Here is an 11,677-nt window from a genome sequence, read left to right as displayed (position 1 = left end):
ATCGGTCTTTAGTTGGCTAAAACAAAACATTATGGAGATGTGGCCACGTCAATCAACACATATAAATAAAAACATACATATATGCATGCATAAATATACATCACATGAACACACAAAATACACCCACACAATATACATATATACACACAAATAGCAAAGCAAATAATTTATTCAGAATTAAACAGAATTAAATTGTCAGCATCCCGTACAGTGCTTTTTTCTAATGTTCATTTCAAGTCTCAATTTTAGGTCCATTATTATTTTGCTAGAATGCAATTACTCTATGTCGTAGTGTTTGCAATGTATTTATCATGATGCAGACGATACTCACTTGTACGTGCCAATAACACTTGGAGACACTATCAGTTTAGTTGCTTTCAAAAATTGCCCACACATAAACTGTGTCATACAGATGAAGCTAATGTATTGCTTCTTCATGCTGCACACAAAACATCCGCAGTTAACTGAAGGGTAGTAACAAGGCTGGTTATGTCCACACAAACTTATATTTTAGAATTCTGTTGCCAATAAAACCTCAGATCACATGAAACTATAACTATGACTAAAAATGCAGAATTTGTTAAGAAATAAAGAGCATGCATGTCAACTTGAAAAAATAAACAAAAACAAAAAAACATCCAATCTCAGTATCCCACCTGAGAAGCCAGCCTGCAAGGACAGATGAGGTAGGGAGAGGACTGCAATGCCAGATGATCAGCTCATTTCTCCAGGGATGAGAGTTCGAGATCGAAAGAGAAATGACATCCCTAAGAAGGATGCTAAATACCTGCTTCGATAGGATGCGAAAAACTCTAAATCGTCCTGGTGGCTGCCACATCTGTGCAACAAGCGTGCAAGGTGAAGCGTAGAAGGCAGAGGAGGTGTAGTGTTTCTGCAATGACGGACAAGATGTATTTAAGTGAACTGTATATCACAGAAGTTGTTTTTTGTTGAGGGCTTTGTAGTTAAGTTCTACATATACATCACATATTTAATGAAATTCTGCCTCCCTGATGTTTCTCTCTTTTAAAAACATTTTCGGGGGCATTTTATGCCTTATAGTGACAGTGGAGAGATGACATGAAATGAGGGACAAAGAGATACACCAAAGGTAATCACCCAAACCATCTTCAAATACAGCCAATTAAATAACGGTATATATAGCTGACAATGACAAGTAAAACATACAAAAAAAAAAGAAAAAGAAAATAGATTAATTATGTGTTTGTAAACACAATTTTAGGAGCCTACAGAGACAGATGAACAAAATAGCAATTTAATGTAACTATTACATAAACTGCATAAGTATTTGGATTTATTACAGATTTTATTATACGTAAGCTTCCTGTTACAGCGAACTCAGCAAAGATGAAGCTAAAAGTCCTTGGTTCACTTCCTAAGTGTGCCCTAGATTGGCTATAGCCCCAGCTGTTTTGCATCTCATTTATTACTCCCCAGCTGCTGCGAATTGATCCAGAGTATTTAAAGTAGTGACTTCAACCATCTCTTTCCAGTTTGTCAATTTGTATTTTTGTCCTGACAAAAGAGTGATTGGTAGATAACTGCAAGTTATTTTTACTGCTTTATCTCTGTGTGGTTTACCTCATCCCCAGTTCCCCTGGTGATGTTATGATCGTGGCACAGTTCACTAGTCTCCCGTCTGCTCTCCTCAGTCACCCACCAGTCTTCTCCTGTGGCTTGCCACCAACTGATGATCACTAGACTTAGGCTTGCACTCTTAAGTTGTCTACACTCTTTCTCAGCAGTGTGCCCATTCCTCCTAGTCTTCAGCATGCCCCCCCTGCTGCCTGTCGACCTTCTCTTGTTTATCTCCAGTTACCCATTTCCTTGAAAGTGATTTTGTGCCTGCAACTGAATCCAGGTTCTTAGGCCCTTTTAAAGCGTATTATTATTATTATTATCTAAACTCTAAAACCGTTTTAACAGAAACTGATCATTATAATCTTCACAATTATATGGTTTATTGCAGAGCTGCTATACAAGACTTTTTGTTGGGTAGGTGTACCTAATAAAATGGTCTCATCCACAAATTGTCAAATACTGCCACTTGGTCTGTGTCCCCTCAGGAGTAAAATATGATGCTGTAGATGATGCCTTACGCTTTATTTCTGGACTTGCAGGGCTCTGTGGTTACGTTAGCAATAATTAATATTCAATGTCTGGATAGACTTTCAAAATAAAGTGGCTGTTCAATTCACAGTCACAGTTTGCCTAGGTTAACACACAAAAACTACTTTCTTAGGTTTATGCACAAAAAGTAAATGTGGTGAGGTTTAGGAAAAGCTCATAATTGGAACATGAATAAAACATAACTTGTGTAATGTACATGATGTATCTGAAGTATGTTACATAAGTAAAAAAAAAAAAACGGTTTACTTTTGGTTTCACACAGGACATGCACACGGAAATCGGCGGTGGGCACATCCAGAAATGACGCTAGAGGGATAATAACAGTGTCATATTATGATTAATAAAAATCAAAAGTAAAGGTATCTTTAGATCAAACCAGAAACCCCAAGATCTTTTTTTCTAGTTCCATCAGATTAACTATAAGTCTTTCAGTCAATCACTATAAGTCAGTACTTTTAAAACCCATCATAAGTATACAGTACCTTATTATAAACTTAAGTCAAGTCTTTTTTTCATTGTATCTCAGCTTTCAACATGTTGCAAAATGAAATTATGCCTTTTAGTTGAATTATTTGATTTCTTCAATAGTTTCTTTTATAAACCAGTTTACCAACTTAGGGAACATACCACCACCACAGTTTTACCTTTGCAACTGTCATATAATAGTGTAATCTGTCCAGAGGTGAAGAAAGTAATATGACCACATATCTCAGGAGGTTTCAAAATACTGTTCCTCTGAAATCCCAGAATTGGACTGATTTCATGGCGCGTCACCCCAGATATGCCAATGGAGCGTGAAATTGAGTCACTCAATGTGAAAAACGAAGGAAAAAAAAAAAATCTTTTCTCTTCCCATTTCTCTGCAGAAGAGCAGAGACTTTTTTGCCAGTATGCTGGCACTGCTTTGGTCTTTAATTTCCAAAGCAACCAAGTGAAACAAACCTGTACATTCCAGACAAACACAGCCATTTTGCACATAAGAAAGTGGATGACATTTTGCAGCTAATCAGCAAGTACATGGGAGTGAGAAATGTCGTTATTCATGAAGCATGGGGAAAAAACATGTCTCAGTTGATGGATAAATTTGATAGGGTGAGTAAGATTGCGGCAACAGGTGTGATCAAAACTGCATTCTGTTACTAAATAATATGTTCTAATGAACCAGACGTTATAATTTTGCTGCAAAAGTATCACAGGTGTAGCAGAGCGTTTATGATACGAGTGGATTTTACACTGTGATGTTCTGTTACCTCCCACTGTTACACCCCCTTTCACACTTTTTATGCCCAGTAGGAGTGAGTCTCATGAGTCCCTTTCCTCTCTCTCTCTCTCTCAGAAAGTTCAGTTATTCTGCTCCTCTATTGCTAAACTATGAAATACATATATAAGCAGAATATGCTGTCCAGTATTGCCACTTGCTCAGGTGACACAATAACAGGAAGTGACTGATTTTAATATGATGTATACAAGTGTGACAACTTACTGTCTGCATAGGTTAACTATTATTTACACATGTGGGTGGGCTTACAGCTGGCAATCAAGATGTCTGCCAACCAGCAACACTACAGGCACTTGGCCAAGATGATGAGCCGTACAAGGATAAAATACAAATTTACTTTCATCTAGCCTATGAAAAAACACCATGATTGAATTTGCTTGCAATTTTCTGTTATCATAATGGTTTTAATGATGTACAAGGTAAATGTGAATTAAAAAAGAGGTAATGTCTAATATGAGCTAGGTTAATTACATGCAAGGTGATGTAAATTGTTTCTGAAATAAGTTCAGAACTGAAGTTATTTGTATCTAATTTAAAACAAAAGCATGCATGATAGAAAAATTTTCACACAGACTAGGAGGAGGAGAAAAAAGTTCTGGCTCTAAGGACCCTCACATCTTACCATCCATTGTCCCTCAGCCTCAGAGAAAACAGATGGTGTTGGTACTTTTGAAGCTGATTAAAAAGATGGCAAAAAGCAGAAGAACAAATACATTAGTGCATATATAATGTAATCGAGCACTAATCATTTGTTTTTGTGAGTGTATTTTGATACTCTTTAAAGGAAGATTTGATAAAGTGATCTTTTCTTTTTCAGGGCATGAGGCAGTGACTTAATTAACAAAATAAACAAGGCAGCAAGTACAGATCAGGGAGACATAAAAGACTCAACAAAGACAAAGAGGCAAAAAAAAATGAGGAATGCTTTTCTCTGGTGCAGTGGTAGTTTGAGGAGCACAATGTCCTGGCCCTGAATTATGAGATGAATTTGTTTGGCAGAGCAGACTTTCCAAATGGGTACCATATTTTATTAAATGAGCAACCCAACCGCCGGGCAAAATGGTGGCACTGGATGATTATGCTAAACCTCGGATTACATTCAACAACATTTGTGAACAGTCAGTGCTATGTTTTATTCTTAATATACCAATGAATGGCAGCCACATTAGTAATATTGAGATTATGGCAAATAGATTAACGCTTAAATTAGTTATTAGGTAAAGATCTTTTTTCAGATTTAATAAAGCTTTTTTTTTTTTTTTGGTCTAAGACGGGGCACGAACTTGAGTCTCCAGTGAGAAAATAGGACAACATGTCGATCTAACACTGTAATCTCTGAATCCATATTTTTTACTTGGGCATGGGATATACCAATATGAATTTGAAACTTTGCTAAAATGGATGGGGAGGTCCTATGTGCACAAACATTTTGTTGGGTTTACTGTACCTCACCTAAACTCCCTCTTACAACTACTGTATTGCACCCCATAAATCACTGTAATAAGTACATATATACAAGATGTAAGACTATAACATTTGTGTGAGGGAAGGCTTTACCTGTAAACCAGATTTTCTGCAATCCTAGTCCTGGATAGTTCTACAGATATCAATGCAATTTCTCAATTTATCATCCAGACTGCTGTGATCAATCATGTCAAGGGCTGCACTTGGGTCAAGCAGAAATGAGGCAGAGTGCTCAAAACAATCTGCATTCATCAGGCCCAACCTTGACACGACCATTTCTGTTCTGTCACTGTTAACAAAATGTGAATTTTCCCCCTTATCTTCCTCTTGACCACTTTCTGGAGATAATACATTTACTGTGATATTAGACACTTACATAGAAAGAGACCTTGACTGAACAATTGGTCAATGTTGTGATGTTTTTAACTAAGGAAAGGTTTTAGGAGGTTTGTCATAGAATTATACTTGCAAGAAAGAAAGCTCTCCAGTATGGTAATCCAAGGGCAAGGGTCTACAGCATAAACAGCCACGTTTGTCTGTGTAATTGAGTATCTACAACAGACTGTCGAAGAAGGTATAATAATAATAATAATAATAATAATAATAACAGAAAGTATAATCTTATATCATGTAAACAATAAAGATTAACCCCTTGAAAAATAAGATACAGAAATATTGCATGCTGGTCAGCAGTACTTACTTAAAAAATCTGAAATTGTCCATTAATGGGCAAAATATTTACTTCTTGTTGTGGAGGGTAGTGTTTCTGCCATTTTTTCTAAATTTGGATCACATATTGTGCCTTGAACCCTCTAGATGTACTATGCTTCAGCACAAAATGCTGTTTTTCCCCTCCGTGACAGCAGCAAAAAGTCGTGCCTCACTGATGAGAGAGGCAGAACAGTGACGGCACATGACACTGCTCTGGAGAAGGACAATAGGGTGTCATTTTGTTCCTTTGAGAAGGATCAAGTATTCTTTGTCATCAAGAAGTACTCCTGGAAGTACATTCAGAGCTGTTGCCACCTCTCACCTGACAAAGCAAGGCAGTCTGCATAATACAATTTGTGTGCCAGTGAGGATTAACTGTGGTGACCAAGCTGGGGCAGTACGCGCAGCTCTTGATCAGTGTGCAATCAGATAAAAGTGATTGTCCGTCATTTTGTCATTGCACGAGGAACACCATTGCTGATGCTCTTTTATACTGATAGCCCCCATCAGGTTGAATATGCTCATCCTGGTGGACTGAACACATATAAGCAGATCTTTGTCAGTGGAAACACTGACAAGTGGATTTGTGCCCTCCAAGCTCTGAATTACAGGAGAAATCATGTTAGACAACTAACCAAGGGGACCATATCCCTGTCCAATTCCAAAGCCACCTCCACCACTGTCATCAGTGTCTGGTCCACATCAAAAAGCTGTGCTAGAATATAGTCAAAATCACATATCAATTTAATTTTCTCATCTCATTGCCAAAGCTCCTTAACATTGCAGGAGTGTGGTAATACCACAAAATATCTGCCACTCTGTAACACTATCTCTCTGCTCACCGTGGTGACCCTCGGAAAAGATACACACAGATGGTCACACAGACAACTTGGCACCTTCTGGCTGAGAAGTAAAAAATAGAAATGGAAAAAGATGAACATTTCATTACTGTGTCATTTGGCAAATAGATGATGATTAAAAAGATAAATGTCCCTGTGCCTGGTTTGTTTTATGGGGCATGGATAGTTTAGTTCAGGGGTGTTGATTATTGGCAAAACAACATACATATTTCTTTATTAGCATCTTCAAGGGCTAAAACGATCACCTATGACTCACTGAACAATGGCATACATGGTTCATTGATAAATATGATTCTTTAATAACATAATGATTCTTTAATAACATAAAGTTCACTTTATGTTAGGGCGACACACTGTTACCCTTTAGTCTGTTAGCTTAAATGGTTAATGCCCTTGCTTCTGTCAAGAACAAATATTGCATTTATAGCACATGTATATGCTTGTGCACTTTAACATCAACATTTTGGTTTCTCTGACAGACAGATGGTGTAAATGGAACATTTAGGCTTACGTAAGTGGAGAGATGAAAAGCACTTGACCATGAACCTTCATCTTTTTCCAGTTTATTAACTTGACTTTAAACATTATACACAGTCTGTCACTGTTTCATAATAACTGTACTGTATAGAAATTGAGATCCAGTGACAAGGTTGAACATAATGAGATTCGCTTTCTGGATTTATTATAGCTGACATGAGTTTCTTCTCTGGGTGGACACAGTTTGGTGACCTCCAGTTATAAATCTACTTTAAACCACTTTAAACCTCCAAAAGTATTGCACATACATTTTCAACAGGACCGTTTTGCCTTATTCTCAGACATTCACAAATAATTGAATCCCTCCCACCAAAAAAAATGACATGAAACATCGTCTGTACACAGAAAATAGTTTGTCCAGGCTCGTCTTCCTTCTGTTCTGAATCTTGTCCTGAAGCCTTGATGAAAATTTGCCACATGTTTGTGGTTGAGACTTGTTTAAAACCTTGTTAAAACATATTCATTATGTACTGGAATTTGTACTAATGAAGACATTTCTCTGTCTCCCTTTTTAAAAGAGTGTATTGATTTTTATCTGTTTTGCCCCGTTCTAAGTTATGATGGCATCCCTTCTTATGTGGTGTTTTTATTGATTTATGTGGCTTGCAGTTGTGCAGCTATTCAAATGACATATATTTGTTTAGAACAATGGCGTACTCAATGAAGACAGAACAGAATAAAAAAGGTATCACCATTGTCTCATGGGAAAAGACTATTGAACTGTACCGTTCGACATTTTATCAAAGGTTCTTCTTTAAGTTCCTGGGACTCCCTTTTCAGCCAGGACTTGGTGAAGCAAACAACTGATTCACATGACATGTTTCTAAGTTTGTTGATGCATAATTGTCTTGTTTGTTAAAACAGGCCTTACAATAACAGTTCCCATTGTTATGTGTCTCATGTATTTCATTCTTCCCTTGTGGAATCAAGTTATAGATCAGCCTTAATTACAAAATTAAATAATAAATACATTATGATGTTTAAAATGTGTATGTGGTCAACAAGTACTTGTAGTAATTAATTTATTACAGGGTCAATTCACCTATTTTTGCTAATTAAACTGACCCTTTTGATGGTTTTAAAACTGTGAAATGCAAACAAAACAGAAATCTAAGAACACTGAGTTGTGAGACAGCTTTCCCAATAACAGTCTAGATGATAAATACATGATCTGCATATTGTGTCCAATATTTGACAGTTTTTGACATTCTACTCCCTGTCTTAATTAAATTTTGTTTTGTTTCCTTATTTGTGTGGAAGGTATAATATCTGCAAAATTTTTATGTTCCTGCAATTTAACATAGTGGAGGTTCTGCAATCCTGGACAGGAATTCAGAATGAAATATTGTATTTTCTTTTTAAGAGATGCTAGTCATAATTTTGCCCTAATAATATGATACTTTTTTCGTGTTTGGATTAAAAGTTAAAAAAAAATAAAAAATTAAAAGTTTTTCAGTACTCCTGCGCTAATTCAGGAGAAATGATTGATAACAGACTTCTACAATGCCAAGGACAGCACATTTGTACAACGCTTACACCTCTTTTATTCCTTAATTACAGCTTTCTTGTTGAGAAAAAAGCATTATTGCATACACAATACTAAAAAACTACACGCAAACCAATGCATGGTAACCTGATATTATCTCTAATGTAGCAAAAAAAAATCATTGTCAGTGGCTCTAATGAGTTATTAGCCTTTAGGTAAAAAACCCCCCTGATTTTTCGAGAGCCTTATCAGATGTGGAGAGCTCTTATCTGCGTGACTCTATTGATCGCTCTTTGCTCTAACAGAGGCGTATATGAAATGGCATTAAGGAACAGGAAGGAGGTGCTTGTATCTACAGTGCCCATACCAGTGTGTCACCTGTGGAGCACGGATGGTTATCAGTTTTCTATTTCATACTGTTGTTACAGCCATTTCTGTCTTTTGTGCCGTCTAAAGGTAGGGATATCCACTAACTTAAAAAAATACCATGAATAAGTAAAAAGAGATAAATAAATATGAGTTTGTGTATTTGAGAATGCATTGCAGAATGGCACAACTTTTGTGACTTATATCGTCATGCTTAATAAAGAAAATGTCCATCTCTTTCTGAATTGCAGATGACACATTCATTCTGTGAGTCTTAATCTTATAAGCATATTACAGAGTATATGCCCGAAGCAATTATGCGTGATGAGAAAAGGATATCTGTGTTGTGTCTTGTTACATTACAAATGTAATTCTTCAAACAAATCATTTACATGTGACCTTACTGCAACCTATATATCTATTTAGTGTCGGTATGCAAGATTTACTGTCACCTCATGCCACAAGATGTTGGTAAACTTATTACATCTTTCACACAGGAAGAAGTTTAGAAAAGTTCATTTGTAGATTTCAGAGAAGTCAGAGACAGAGAGAACCATGCAAAGTAAAGCATTAGGAATGCGTTTGTTAATGTTAGCTTTGCTGCTTGAGGCATCCAGAATTATAATAGAAACTCTGGGGACTGACATTTCTGGCAATCACTCTGTGTACTCTGAAAATACAGTACATCACATAGTACATCTTACATCCCCATAGAGAGCAAGGAGTGTTTTTGAGCTGAAGGGCTAACTCAAAAAGAAGTAGTTTATGTCAGGGTAAATAATATTTTTAAATTCTTCTACTGCAGTTTGATAAGTCATTTCATGTACGCAATATTTATGCACATAACATTTCATCCAGTAAATATGAGTAGTTTTAATGATCAGTCACACCAACTAAACCCACAATTTAAATCAATATGAATTCATCTAGATATGTGAAGAATGATTAAAAAGAATACATTTTTAAAATGAGCCCACTTCACAAGAATTAATCAGGTGGGTTGCTTAGTTAATCTTTGTGACCCACTTACACTTCATTCACTGAATCAAGAAGCACATTTTGAAGAGAGCATGATCCCAATGTTCACAAAGGCTTCTCTTGCCTAAATATTTTCAAGATACCTGATATTGACCAAACGCTAACTTCTAGCTCTCACAATCCAGCAGAGGTTCACTCAACCTCTTCTGGGATTCAGTGTGGATCAGCCCTTGTCACAGTTGTATAATATAGGCCAGGATTAGGGAGTTAAAATAATGAGCCGTAAAACCAGATAAGGGTGGGAAGGAAACTTTTCCGCTCAATTTAAGAGACACTTTTGAGGGAAAACTTTAAGAAGACAATTATAACATGACATTTCTGAATTGTTTATCAGAACAACTCGAGATTTTGAACGCAGCGGAGCAGATCAAAACAATTACTTCCTCAGTCATGCCACACTTGACATGACAATGCAGAAAGCCATAATCATTTCAGTCCTTAGCCACCATAATTAATAATAGTCCCTCTTAAACACATGCTTAGGAGTATTCTGGCCCACAGGGGACAGGCATATGTAATTATTCTTCTTAATTAGTGGTCTGAAAGTGTATCTGATGAAGTTGTAAGACGGGTCTTTGACTAATTCAATTTGGACTACAGTCTGCAGCAGTCTGAGCACATCAGGCCATTGACTGAATATAACAATTCCTGCTGTGAACCAAAGGATAAAACACTTAGGCCATTAGCTCTTACCTGTGAGATACAAACTAAGTGATTAGACAGAAGATGATGTTTGTCACACCACAGTTGGTCAGCTAGATTGCATATTACTGTTTCTTAGATACAGCATCAGGTCTTTTTTAGTGTCATCACTCAGAGCTTGATTCAGACCTCCAATGGCTACCTACAGTTGCACAATATGTTGCAGTGTGATTATTTGATTATCATTTAACTAAAATACCCTGTAATTTGAATTAAACCAAGAGGTACTTAATCAATTTGAAAGTTTAATATTAATCTGGTTCCGATATAAACAGTTCTATGATTAGATTTTTAGGGTTTAATATGATAGTTGGATGGGCACTTGTATATACTTTATTTCTACATTTCCTTTAAAGCTATTATTTAAATAAATGTTTTAACGTCATTGTAAAGGTGTCCTTAGAAGTAAACAACAAAATTAATTGTGATTTGATCTGATCAGCAGGACAACATACTTTGTCTGTACTTTCAGAACAGTTAAAAATGACTGGTGATAATATATCAGTCTTATTAAAATTACTACTTCATTAAGGTAAGGGTTCCTTTGTTGGTTAAAACAGTAAAAACGTGGTTAAGGGTTAGGGAATAACCATGGTTGTGGTATAAATAAAACCAGTGTTGACTCGAGGTTGGAATTGTGAAACAAGCAGGAGCCTCCCATGTTCATGTTCCTAGGTGGACTATATAATAAGGCTTTTCTCCTTTCTCTTTTGCTCACACAATATTACAAAAGCTGCTAGAGTACCATAAACAAATTTTTTTGGCTTTATTGAGGCAACCCATTACTCCAAAAGGTAGCATTATCACAGGACTTCCTCGCTAACCGTAACCTTTATGTCATGTGACTTATCTTTGCATGTCTTGGTTAAGGTGAACCCTATAATGGACTATATGCACAATTTAATTAATAGACAAGTACTAGAATTACTACAATTGACAACTAGAATTGACATGAACCATGAATTCACATAAGAAGCACAGGATGCAGCCTCGTAGATTTTTCACTTCAACCTGTCGCCAGGATCCATGTTCACAGGGAAGCATCATAAAACAGAATGGCTCACAAGATCATCCTCTACACCA

The sequence above is a fragment of the Morone saxatilis genome, unplaced genomic scaffold, assembly GCF_004916995.1.
Source record: "Morone saxatilis isolate NCDOM2014 unplaced genomic scaffold, NCSU_SB_2.0 Contig11, whole genome shotgun sequence".
Taxonomy (NCBI): domain Eukaryota; kingdom Metazoa; phylum Chordata; class Actinopteri; family Moronidae; genus Morone; species Morone saxatilis.
This window is presented reverse-complemented; position numbering follows the sequence as displayed.